Source organism: Dama dama, chromosome 3 (genome assembly GCF_033118175.1).
Source record: "Dama dama isolate Ldn47 chromosome 3, ASM3311817v1, whole genome shotgun sequence".
Taxonomy (NCBI): domain Eukaryota; kingdom Metazoa; phylum Chordata; class Mammalia; order Artiodactyla; family Cervidae; genus Dama; species Dama dama.
The window spans coordinates 54,084,555-54,098,564 of NC_083683.1; positions in this window are offsets into that span (position 1 = coordinate 54,084,555).

Sequence of the window (14,010 nt, forward strand, 5' to 3'; positions counted from 1 at the left end):
AAAATTCAATGCTCAGATTGCTTCACTGGTAAATTCTTCCAAAAGTTTAATGAAGAAATACTAGCAATCCTTCATAAATCATTTTATTGGATGGCAAACCAAGTCCAATAAAATATAAAAAAGATTATACACAATGACCAAATATTCTAGCCTGTAAAGTTAGTTTAACATGCAAAAATCAATTCATATAATACAACATTTTAAAAGGGCAAAAAAATAAGGTTATCTTAACACATTCAGAAAAAATATTTAACAATATCCAAGATCCATCTATGATAAAATCTCTCTGTAAACGTAGAATTTGGAATGGAAAGTAACTTTCTCAACCTGATAAAGGCCATCTACAAAAACCTTATAACCAGCATATACTTAATGGAGTAATGCTGAAGGCTTTCTTTGCAATATTGGGAATAAGGCAGAGATCTCTTCTCTCACCTCTCCAGTGTTGTACTAGATATTCAAGCCAGTGTGATTTAATAAGAAAAGTCTCCAGATTGGAAAGAAAAAAATAAAATTAGCTTGTTTGTAGACAATAAAATCCTACATGTAGAAAACCCCAAGAAATTCACCAAAAAAATTATTAAAAAAAAAATTTCTCAATCAGATTGTGACATTTGACAAAAGTGGACTTTAAATGACAATTCAGTGATGGACCAGCTCAGTGGTTGGACCAAGAAGCTCCAAAGCACTTTCTAAAGCCAAACTTGCACCAAAAAAAGGTCATGGTCGCTGTTTGGTGGTCTGCTGCCAGTCTAATCCACTCCAGCTTTCTGAATCCCAGAGAAACCATTGCATCTGAGAAGTATGATCAGGAAATTGATGAGATGCACTGAAAACTGCAATGCCTGCAGAAGGCATTGGTCAAAGAAAGGGCCTGTTTCTTTCTCGGGACAATGCCCGACCACACTTCACACAACCAACGCTTCAAAAGTTGAATGAATAGGCTAGGAAGTTTTGCCTCATTCACTATATCCACCTGACCTCTCGCCAACTGACTACCACTTCTTCAAGTATCTCGACAACTTTTCGCAGTGAAAACGCTTCTGCAACAGCAGGATGCAGAAAATGCTTTCCAAGAGTTTGTGCTTTCCAAGAGTTCATGCTTTCCAAGAGTTTGTTGAATCCCAAAGCACAGATTTTTATGCTACAGAAATAAACATTTCTGATCACCAAAAATGTGTTGATTGTAAAACAAAACAAAACAAAACAATAATGTGTTGATTGTAATGGTTCCTGTTTTGATTAATAAAGATGTGTTTGAGCTGTTATAATGATTGAAAATCCAGTTTCCAAAACTGCAATTACTTTTGTACCAACCTAATAATTCAAGGTACATAGGCAGAAATGTGGTCAGGGTATACCTGAAAGAGCATGGTCACAATTCTGCATTCAGACCAGAGTTTTATGAAAAAGTCTGCATTCAGAGTTCATACATGCAGAGTGACTTCTCTGGTGGTCCAGTGGTTAAGAATCCATCTGCCAACGCAGGGGACTCGGGCTTGATTCCTGGGCTGAGAAGATCCCAGGTGCCAAGGACAACTGAACTCACATGCCACATCAACTGAGCCTGCACTCTAGAGCCCAAGAGCTGCAACTACTGACTGTGTGCTGCGACTACTGAATCCCGTGCCCCTGGAGATTGTGCTCCACAGCAAGAGAAGCCGCCACAATGAGAAGCCCATGCACTAGAACTAGAGAGAAGCCCCCACTTGCTGCAAATAGAGAAAACCTGGGGCATCAATGAAGACTCAGCCCAGCCAAAAAGAAACAAAGCTCATATATGGAGAAAAGATAAAATCAGAAGCAAAATATTAACTTCACAGACAGAAGCTGAGGTTTGGGATCCAAGCCCATTGCAAAGAAATAGTTCAAACCCAGGCAGGAAGCATCTCTGGGAACAAAGCAGAGAAATGAGGTCACACAGTAGTGCAAGCCATGGCTCTCTCAGTGATGAAACAGACCGAACAGATTAGTCCCAACAAGAGCAAATTATTCCACAGAGCAAAATATGTTTCAGGAGATTGCAGCTGATGTGTCTTTGTGTAATTTCAAAAGAAGTAATGACAGATATAGAAGATAAACTTTTGATTATGAAAGGGGAAGGCAGAGAGAGGGATAAATTAGGAAGTTGGGATGAACATATACACACTATATAAAATAGATAACCAACAGAACTGTATCTCACAGGCAACTTTACTCAATATTTTGTAATAATCTATAAGGGAAAAGAATCTGAAAAAGAACACCCACACATATATAGAGAAGATAAACTTATGATTATGAAAGGGGAAGCAGGGGAGGGATAAATTAGGCATATATATATGGGCTTCTCTGGTGGCTCAGTGATAAAGAATTTGCCTGCAATGTAGGAGACCCAGGTTCGATCCTGGGTTGGGAAGATCCCCTGGAGGAGGATATGGCAACCCACTCCAGTACTCTTGCCTAGAGAATCCCATGGACAGAGGAGTCTGCTAAGCTGCAGTCCATAGAGTCATAAAGAGTCAGACATGACTGAAGCAACTAAGCAATACACACACACACACATATACAGTCCATCCTAAAGGAAATCAGTCCTGAATATTCATTGAAAGGACTGATGCTTAGGCTGAAGCTTCAATACTTTGTACACCTGATGCAAAAATCTGACTCATTTGAAAAGACCCTGATGTTGGGAAAGATCGAAGGCAGGAGGAAAAGGGGATGACAGAGGATGAGATAGTTAGATGGGATCACTGACTCAGTGGACATGAATTTGAGCAAGCTCTGGGAGACGGTGATGGACAGGGAAGCCTGGCATGCTGTGGTCCATGGGGTCTCAAAGAGTTGGACTGGACCAAGTGACTGGATAACAACAAATAATGAGTGATGTTGAGCATCTTTTCACATGTTTATTCAGTTCAGTTCAGTTCAGTTCAGTCGCTCAGTCACGACTGACTCTTCACAACCCCATGAACGGCAGCACGCCAGGCCTCTCTGTCCATCACAAATTCCCGGAGTTCACCCAAACCCATGTCCACTGAGTCAATGATGCCATCCAACCATCTCATCCTCTGTCATCCCCTTCTCCTTCTGCCCTCAATCTTTCCCAGCATTAGGGTCTTTTCAAATGAGTCAGCTCTTCGCATCAGGTGGCTAAAGTATTGGACTCTCAGCTTCAACATCAGTCCTTCCAATGAACTCCCAGGACTGATCTCCTTTAGGATGGAGATTTATATTTTGGATATTTGCCTTAATAGCTATGTCACTTTCCCTTTGGCCAGTTATTTTGCAGTGTATGTTTTTTGCCATATTTTTATTTTCAATCTTTTTTCTCTATGCTAAATTTTTATTTCTATGTTATGCATTAGCTGCTGCTGCTTAGTTGCTACAGGGGCCTCTGCCTCTGTGTGAACCTGTGGACTGCAGCCCGCCAGGCTCCTCTGACCGTGGGATTCTCCAGGCAGGGGTACTGGAGTGGGTTGCCATGCCCTCCTCCAAGGGATCTTCCCAACACAGGGATAAACCCAGTTCTCCTTCATTGCAGGCAGATTTTCTTTTTACCACTGAGCCACCAGGGAAACCCATGTTATGCAACTGCATTAAGTATAAACATTTGTTCAATATTTACTTTCAACCTTTTGTGTGTATTCCTAAATTTTAATAAAATGTATTTTGGTGTTTTTTAATTTCAAAATTTTGTCTTTTAATTAGAGAATTTAGTCCATATATCTGTCTAGATCCACTCAGAAGAGAGAAACCACATGATAATTTGAAGGGAAAATGTAATATAAAGAGTTATTAACTATATCAGAGAGTTGGGTAATGGATTAACTAGTATTAATTAAAAACAGAGCATTCTAATAAATACAGCAGATATAAGAAAGAGCTGCTACTCTAAGGCTGAGACCTAGTGTCCAAGTAAAAGTACTCCTTCCCCAACTTCCATTCCCATGTCAGGGCTGAGAGATCACAGCTAGGCCTCAGGATGGCAGAGAACTCTTTGGTGCCACATGGGTGAAACTTTTTGGAAGTTTGCCGACTGGAACTTAGTAGAAATACAAACTCCAGGAGGCTGGGGAAAGCTGTTCATGGAGAAGCATCTCACAACGCCACCAGAGAAATGAAAATGTGCTGGCTACTGGGGGCTTCTCACCACGCATGCAGGAACTCTGTTCTGCTGAAAACTCAAGTGCCATGAAAGCCGTGTGCCCTGCAGAAGCTGGGTGCCAGAAAGCTGTGGATGCCGCAGGAGGCTGAAGAGTGAGTGCAGTGGAACCAGGAAATAAAAACCCTTTCTTTCTGTAATGTCTCTGGAGCACCTTCTACTGACAAAACATCAGTGCTATCTAGCAAAGGAAAAATATTTAAGAGGCCCAGAACCATGTTCCTAAACTAGGAAACAAGGGTGAATTTGGAGCTGAGGCAATAAATCAAAGCAGGGCACACAGCCCAGTGACATTTTAATGTTATTACTTATACATCTGAGTTTAAATCTACCATCTCACAATGTGCTTGTTATTTGTCCACCTGTTATTTTATTTATTTTTTAACATGTCATTTTACATAACGGTTAACAGTTTTATTGAGGTAAATTACATATCATAAGATTCATTTGTTTCAAGTGTACAATCAAATTATTTTTTAGTAATTTTATGGAATTGTGAAATCATCACCACAGTTTAATTTTAGGACATTTCTTCTCCCCCGCAAAGGAAACTTGTGGCCAATTAGCGATTAGCCAATTTTAATTCTAGGCAAGCACTGATCTAGCTCTATAATTTTGCCTTTTCTAGAAATTTCTTATAAACTAAAGCATACAAAATGTTGTCTTTGTGTCTGACTTCTGGAGGTTCATTCATATTGTGGTATGTATTATTACTTCATTTCTTTTTATTGACAAGCAGTAGTCTACTTTATGTCTGCACTAAATTTTGCTCACCCATTCACCAGTTGATGGACATTTGAATTATTTCCACGTTTTTGGCAATTATGAATAATGCCTGTATGATCATTTGTATACAAGTTGTGTAGGCTTACATTTTCATTTTGAGGAGGTAAATAACTAACAGAAGAATTGCTTGGGCTATGTGGTAAATTTATGTTTAACATTTTAAGAGACAGTCAAAATATTTTCCAGAGCGACTATCATTTTACATTCCTGTGAACAACACATGAAGGTTCCAGTTTCTTTATATCCTCACCAACAACTGTTATTGTTGCTTTTATTATAGTCATTTTTGTGGGTGCAAAGTGTCATCTCATTATAATTTTAATTTGCATTTTCTTAATAACTAATGATATTGGGCATATTTTCATGTCTTATTGGTCATTCACTTATTCTTTTAGCTGAAGTCTCTATTCAAAAATTTCCCCGATATTTGTCTTATCATTCGTTGTAAGAGCTCTACATGAATCATGACACAAGTCCCTTATCAGATATATGATTTACAACAGTTTACATTCTGTGACTTGCCTTTTAAAAATATTTATTTATTTATTTGGCTGTGCTAGGCCTTAGTCGAAGCCCTCAGGTCTTTGATCTTTGTTGCAGTATGTGGAATCCTTAGTTGTGGCATGTAAGATCTTTATTTGAGGCATGCAGAATCTTAGTTGTGGCATGTGGCATCCCTGATCAGGGATGGAATCTGGACCCTCTGCGCTGGGAGCTCCAAGTCTTAGCCATTGGACCACCAGGGAAGTCCCTAGCGCTTGTCTTTTCACTTTCTTATTATATTTTCTGAAAGACAAAAGTCTTTAATTTTAATGAAGTCTATCAATGTTTTTCTTTCATTGTGCTTGTGTTTTTCATGTTATTTCTAAGAAACCTTTGCTTAACCGACAACCATGAAGATTTATTCCTGTGTGTTCTTTCAGGATTTTCATAGTTCTAGCTGTTACATTTATATCTGTGATCCATTTTGAGTTTATTTTTGTGTATGATATGAGGCAAGAGTCTAAATTCATCATTTTATAGATATCTAATTATTCCTGTGCTATTTGTTGAAGAAAAAAATCATCCTTCCCCTCACTGAATTGCCTTGGCACTTTCGTTGCAAATTAACTTATAATAAATACAAGGATTTATGTCTGGATTCAAAAACGTGTTCGTGATTTGTCAAACTCTAGTAATAATTAGTTTACTTTTTCCCCAGTGTACATTTATTCTACTTAATGTCTCTATTGGTTTATATGCTAGCATTATCATATTTCAGTTTTCTATATATATTTTTGAACCCCACAAATCCTAGTTCAATTATTTGATAGTCTTTGCTTATTCAAATTTACCCAAAAAAAAAAAAATTTACCCATAACTTTACTATTTTTGTATTCTTCGTTCCTTCTAGTATCCGGGAACTTCTACCTAGGACCATTCCCATTTTTTTGCCAACAAACTCTCATTAGTATTTCCTTTAATACAACTGTGCTGGTGATGGATTATCTTAGCTTTTATTAGTGTAAAACATTCCTGAAGAATATTTTCACTCGGTACAGAATTTTAGGTTGGCAGTTATTTTCTTTCAGCTTATTGAAAAGTGTGTTTCATGATCTTCTGGCTTACATTGTGTTTTCAAAAATATATTTTCAGGGGACTTTCCTGGTATTTCAGTAGCTAAGCCTCCAAGCTTCCGCTGCAGGCGACGCGGGTTCCATTCTTGGTCAGGGAACAAAGATCCCATATGTCATGCAGTGCAGTCAAAATTACAATTTAAATAATTATTATCTTTGAAATGTTTTATCCTGAATATTCTCTTCCAGTTTTATCATTCATATTACTAATTATTTCTTAAACTTTGTAAAAACTTCTGTAAAACCTATATACTACATTCTTAATTTTGTTCATAAAGATTTTCATTTCTAGAATTATTTTTCAAATTGGCAGTTGTTTAAGGATAGCCACAAATTCTTTGTTATACTTTCTATTGAGATGTGAAGTGAAATTCCTCTGTCTGAATCTGAGCTGACTTTAATGATTAGATTGGTCAATAGATGCTTTAGAAGTGATGTCCTGGGACTTCCAAGATTAGATCACAAGAAGTTCTGTAGCCACTACCTGAAATGCTTAGTCTCGTGACCCTTAGCTTTCATGATGCCCCCTCTGGGAGCCCAGCTGTCATGCTGGAAAAATAAGCCTCATGGAGAATGTGTCAGCACTGGTCAGAAGTTCTAGCTGAAACCCCAGCAGACAGCATCAATTTGTCTGCTGGTATTCACTCAAATGAGTTGTCTTGGAAAGTTGTCCAATAACTGTAGCTCCAAAATACAATTTCTGAGTTTACAGTTAGACCTGGGCACAGATCAGGATAGGTACTAGACTAGCCTCAGTGCTTCTCTTTCACCTCTCATTTCATGCCATTCCTTCTCCACCTTTTTCTTATTAATCTTAAGAGTTTTGGAAACTCTGTTTTTCTATTCCTTTTCCTGCCCCCTCATTCTTCTTTCTCTGGACATCCATTTTCAACCACAAAGACTATAAAGAGGTGATGGAAAATGGAGCTATAACAGTACAATTGGAATGCAGAATATTGAAAAGGTTTTATTTTTTAAGACCAAATTTTATGAAGTTATTCTATAAGGTTAGTAATTAATGAGTCAGAACTTGTACAAATTTGGGGAAACAATTACACCAATGACACTGTCATGGTATGTTGGGAATTACTTGCCTTACTAAACACAAATATACAGAAATCACAGTGTTGGTGAGGAAAATTAATGTCTTTTTTAGCCTAATATTTTAATATTTCTTTTTCAGGAAAATATTATTTGACCTACCACTTTAAATAATAAATTAATGAGATTTTGTTTTAGGACAAGGTATACTTTTAGTGGAAATGATTTGACACAGCACACAAATCTAGGTACTAACAAGCTAGGTTATAAAGGGATTTTAACGTAGTGATAATCTACAATGGAAGATTTTTCTAGGGAACATCTAAATTCAGGGAAATTTTTTTAAACCATAAAGTGTATGATGATAACAAGTCCTATTTTATGTATTACGTATAACATTTTATTTTGTTTCTTTTGCTTAAGGAGTAGTAATTATATATTACTGAATGCTCATAAATATTAATTGTGCATTAGGTATTTTTAAGAAGTTTTTCATTGATTAGGAAACATAAAACATTTTGTCCAAATTTTAGGCAGATAAATTCTAAAACAATATATCCTTTATTTATTTTCATATTACAATATATTAAGCCATCATTTTCCTTATGCAGCTGCTGCTACTGATAACATATATCCTATGTTGAATGCATACTATGTGCCAAGAACTATTTTAAGCTCTTGAAATGGATTTTCTAATTTAATCCTCCTAAGAATGGAAGGAGAAATGCCCATTTTACAGAGGAAGAAACCAAGCCACAGAGAAATTAAGTAATTTGCACATTTTATGGCTGTAACACCAGGTGACACTTAAGTTTATGCAGAATCAGCCTAAATAACACATCTTACTTAAATTACATAATTTTCAAATACCTTTTTTAAAAAAATGATTGTTAAGGACACTACAGTTAACTTCAGTAGAATGCTGGATGCTAATACCTAAAGGTTATGATAAAGTTAAAGGATAAAGATTAAATTGACTTGTGAAAGCTTAGCCAACCAAAAATTCCAGCATAAATGAGAAAATACATCTTACTGAGCTAGTCTTTTAAAACCCACATTTTCATCTCCATAGCAACTGTCAAGAATCCTAAGGTTGGGCTTAAATGTTTTATGGCGGCAGTGTTAGATAATGGTGATCTCCGTGTGGGCTCTTCCAACATTCCGCATTTCTCTTATACTATCAAAACGATGATAATTGGTCTTTAAAATTCTTGCTTAGAAAGATATCTGTATTTTTATAAAAGTTCTAAGTTCTATAACAATAATTTAGCCTGGAAAATGTCGATTCTTTTTAAACAGAACCTCTAGCTCCTTTTAAAAAAATGTCCTTGCATTCCTTCATTTAGTTCTCATCTGTTAAATCCATACATAAATCCTTTAGATAATGTATGCCTTTCACCATACCATTTGAAATTAAAGAATCAAATTGTAGAAACACATATACATTAGATTATGAACTGTGTCTTTAAAATACCCTATGGAAAAAAATATCTTTACTTGAATAAGCTGGAGAGATGATGATTCACGCCATAATTTTATCTCATGAAACTATAGCAAATCTCTTTTGGCTAACATCCCAGCCAAACTCCAAATGTGACTTAAATCTAGATGGAACATAGCTCTCAGATTCTGTACTCATTTTAAGTTTCTTAACTCTATACCCCAAAACTACATTTGACCACCTGTAGCCACTAATTAACAAAGCTGAAAATAAAGCTACACTACAGATTTTAAGCCCTAAGTATAGCTCTGGGAGATGCAACAGTTATATTAAGCACTGCATAATTTTTGTATTTTCATTCAGTTTTGTGTGTTTCTGTCTCTACCATAGTGTATTGTCTTAAATAATTATAATAGCAAAATGAAGCAAAAGAGCTACAATTTGTGGATCTACTATGCACCATGTACATTACATATGTTATTGCCAACTAGCATTACAATCCTGAAGCTAGGTGGTGCTCATAGGCAAAGGTGGTGCTCATTGCTCTAGTCTTCTTCTCTGACGCAGTCTACAAAGAGGAGTTCCTGTAGTTTGATTAGTTTGGTTTAAGGAATGCTGCATTGGCTATGGTTAGAGGCCATTTATCAAATGCCCTACCAAGATTGGGATAGCAGTAAGAGGTAAGAACTAGTACCACACCTTTAAAAAGGAACCAGCTTGTTCTCTTTTGATTTTATCCTCAAAAGAAACACATTACATTGGAAATAAAATCATCCCTTTGGAGTTGGAAACTCCTTTATTCTGCATGCTGGTAGTAAGGAGTTAAAATATATGAAATGGCAACTTGTGGGAGTACAACCCTCTTTAGTGCCGGTATGAGCAGTTTCAGCTCATAACTGAGACCTGATCTAAAAATTACAAAAATCACTTAGATTCACATATGGTGTCATTAATTACTCAAGGGAAAAACACTGAGATCTTTCTTCCCTAGATTTCTATTAATTAATGGGGCTATTAATCTGCATTCCTTTGTGGGCATAATAGCTCCAAGTTATTTCTAAAGGTAAGTGAAACACTTTCTCCTAAGGAGGCTCAGCATTCCTGTTATAAACAAAAGGATGGGAATTGAGAGAAGAAACATTACTTTCTATCCATCCTCGTCATAAGATTCTTACTTACAGGTCATAAAACAAGATTGTACACCAGCTTTAACTAAAAAGCCTACAAATAAAATCATTTTAGAAGATGGGAGGTCATAGCAGCTGATAACAACTTTTACACTGTTCTAATGCAGCTCTCCAGGGCATCCCAAGTGGCTCTAGGTAAAGAACCTGCCTGCCAATGGAGGAGATGTAAGAGATGGGGGTTCGATTCCAGGGTCAGGAAGAACCCCTAGGAGGACAGCAGGGCAGCCCACTCCAGTATTCTTGTCTGGAGAATCCCATGGACAGAGGAGCCTGGCAGGCTACAGTCCACGGGGTCATAAAGAGTCAGACAGGATTGAAGTAACTTAGCACACATGCACAGGGTAGCTCTTCATGTCTTGTGTGGCAAGATAGACCAAAGTCTCTGCAGGCTGTTAGAGAAAAACCAAAGTAGCCAGAGGTTGAAACCAGATACAGGGGAGGGCAAAAGCAGGTCAATGATTCATAGCAAAATAAAGGAAAAGCAGAATCGGATATTGGCCAAGGACAGAAAGCAAGCTGCCCAAACAAAGCAATGAAAACTAGTAGAGACAGAAAGAGGAGAGATCCAGGGCATCCCTGGCTCAGTGGTTAAAAAAAAAAAATCTGCCTGCTAATGCAAGAGACACAGGTTCGATCCCTGGTCTGGGAAGATCCCACACGCCTCAGAGAAACCAAGTCCATGTGCCACAGCTATTGAGCCTGTCTCTAGAACTCAGGAGCCACAACTACTGAGCCCACACGCTTCAGAGCCTGTGCTCTATAACAGGAGAAGCCATTGCAATGAGAAATATGTGCACCGCAACTAGAGAGTAGCCCCCCGCTCGCCACAACTAGAGAAAAGCCCGAGCAGCAGCAAAGACTCAGCACAGCCAAAAATAAACAAATAAGATTTCTTTAAAAGAAAGAGCAAAGATCGAAAAGATACTTAAGATTTAGACTGCTGGGCTAAAAGAATCAAATCAAAGGAGCCACACACACAAAGAAAATTGTCTTTGTGGAATCCATCAAAGATGAACTGTAACAGCCGGAGCCAGAAAACATGAGAGTGAGTGTGAATCTCTCTGCTTATAAGAAACAACGCAAGGCACCTGATCCACCAGAATGAAATCAGAAGAGCCCTGTCTGTATCATGTTACTAAAAGAAGTGGCGCATTTGCAAAGGGTCTGCCAATTGGCTCGTTCTTAATGTGGAAAAACACTTATTGCCATTCTTGGGATCATTGGGATTATTGGCACTGACTTCAGAGAAGTAGGATAAACAAACCTCAGCTCAAATGAAAGCTTCTTCTCTTGCATTCCTTCACTCCAGGCTCTTATAGCTAATTCTAATTGAGAACTGCCAAAGGAATACCCATATTTGTTTATTTGCTCCTCTCATTTATCTGCATCTTCACATATACCTGGTCTAATGGACAGCTTGTGAGAGTGTTGTCATTTCATGCATTTCCTGATGACTAAATATTCACCCTGTTTTGGCAGAACTAATCAGCTCACCTGTGGATAGGGTTGTCCAGTGGATTTAGTTTTTGCTTTTATTTTGGGCAAGGAGTCAAATAGCTTATGATGGGCCCCTTTTTATCTTTTTAAATTGATTTATTATTAATTGAAGGGTGATAGCTTTACAATGCTGTGTTGGTCTTTGCCATACATTAACATTAATCAGTGATAGGTATACATAAGGCCCCTTTTTAAAAGCATCAGTAATATGTTAATTTAAATAATAATTTTCAATTAAGCTACCTTATATGGTGACAGGAGGTATAAGGTATCCATCTGCCAGTGGATAGAGTGATTTCTCATGATCTGTCCACCAAAAATTATGAAATAGGAGATGAAAAGCATTAAGATTTTTCTAGAATTCTCTTTTATGGTCATGTACATTGCCCTACACCTACCATTTTATGCTTGAGATTGCTATGAGAGAAAAGTAGGATGGTAAAAAAGAACTGAGTGTAAAGTGCAAGAAAATGGAGTGAAGGAGCCACTTACAGTTCAGATTTAAGTACTGGATTATTGATTTGCTAATAGAATGGTTCCCCCACATGGAAAACATATGCAGAACTGACATGTAATTTTTTAAATTGCTATATATTACTACGCCTTACTTATCTAAAAGATATTCAGTCAACAATCTCTTGTCTCTGTAATACAACCAAGAAGTAGGAAATAGGGGGAAAGCTGTGATAAGCCAAATGAGAAATTATAATTTTTGTTCACAAGTGCTCATGAACTTCACAAAAAGACAACCCTTTGGATTTTCAGACAGTCTCTATTTTCCCTGCCTGTGGCTGCATAGAAGCAACCGATTGGAAAGGAAGATAAGACAGTTAACAGCAAGCATAATAATAGCATAAGATGTAACAGAAGTGGACAGCTGAATGAAGGAAGTGACAGGAAAAAAATGCAAAAGCAGATTAAAAAACCTTAAAACAGGCATCTGAATGTATCTATTAAATGTGTAAACAAATCTATACATCTGAATAGGGGAATATCTTTTATATGATATTAAGGAATTTAGATAAGTAATTATAAGTCATTAGAGACTTATAAGTATTAGAATAGCACAGTCAGATTTAAATTTTAGTTTTAATCAACCAGACAAGGAATATTTAGCAAGAGCAATACTCCCTGGACTGTGGTAACATCATGGAGGTGAACAAGCTACACTCCCTATCTATCCTCATGGGGTTTAAAATGTGGAGAAGAGGTTAGAGGAGTCAAAGATGCTAGACCCAGTAGATGAATGGCTAGAACACAGAAGATGATAAAAGCAACTAGACTTAGATGTGGATGTGAAAGTTGACAGAGAGCCAAGTTTCCAAGATGAGCCCAGATTTCCAATATGGGCCGTCAGGTAGATTGTCATGACATTGAGGAGGATATGAGAAACAAGAAGATAAGTGTATCTGAGGGAAAGGACGAGTTCATGTTTGTGATGTTTATGGGACGATCAGAAGTCAGAAATACTGTTCTGGCGTTCTAAAGAAAATTCTTTGGCATTATCACTGATGGTTAATTTTACATGTTCAACTTGACTGAGCTAAGGGCTGCTCAGATTGCTGGTGAAACATTATTTCTGGGTGTGTCTATGAAGATGTTTTTGGGTGAGATTAGCATTTGAATCAGTAGGTGGAGTAAAGCTCAGGGTGGGCAGGCATCTTCCAATCCATCAAGTGCCAGGCAGTATGTGCCAAGTCACTTCAGTCGTGTCTGACTCTGTAACGCTATGGACTGTAGCCCACCAGTTTCCTCTGTCCATGGGATTCTACAAGCAAGAATACTGGAGCGGGTTGCCATGCGCTCTTCTAGGAGACCTTCCCCACCCAGGGATTGAAACCATGCATTGGCAAGCAGGTTCTTTACCGCTAACGTCACCTGTGAATCCCAAAGAGGCAGAGAGAGATAGCAAATTCTCTCTTTCTCTTCCGGAGCTGTAATATCCACCTCATTCTGCCCTCAGGTGTCAAAACTCCTGTTTCTCGGGCCGCTGGGCTCGGGCATTTGCACCAGTGGCCTCCAGGTTCTCAGGCAGGGGAGTTACACCATTGTCTCTCTTGGTTCTCAGACCTTCCAACTCAGTCTGAGTTATACCACTGGCTTTGCTGGTTTGCTAGCTTGCAGATGGCACACTGTGGCTTATCTCAGCCTCTGTGATCACATGAGCCAATTCCCATAATAAATCTCACATACATGGCTCCTACTGGTTCTGTTTCGCTGGAGAACCCTAATACTATCATGAATATGTGATGAAGAAAGCTGGAGGTGAAGATGAGAGTACTGTATACAGAGTGAAAA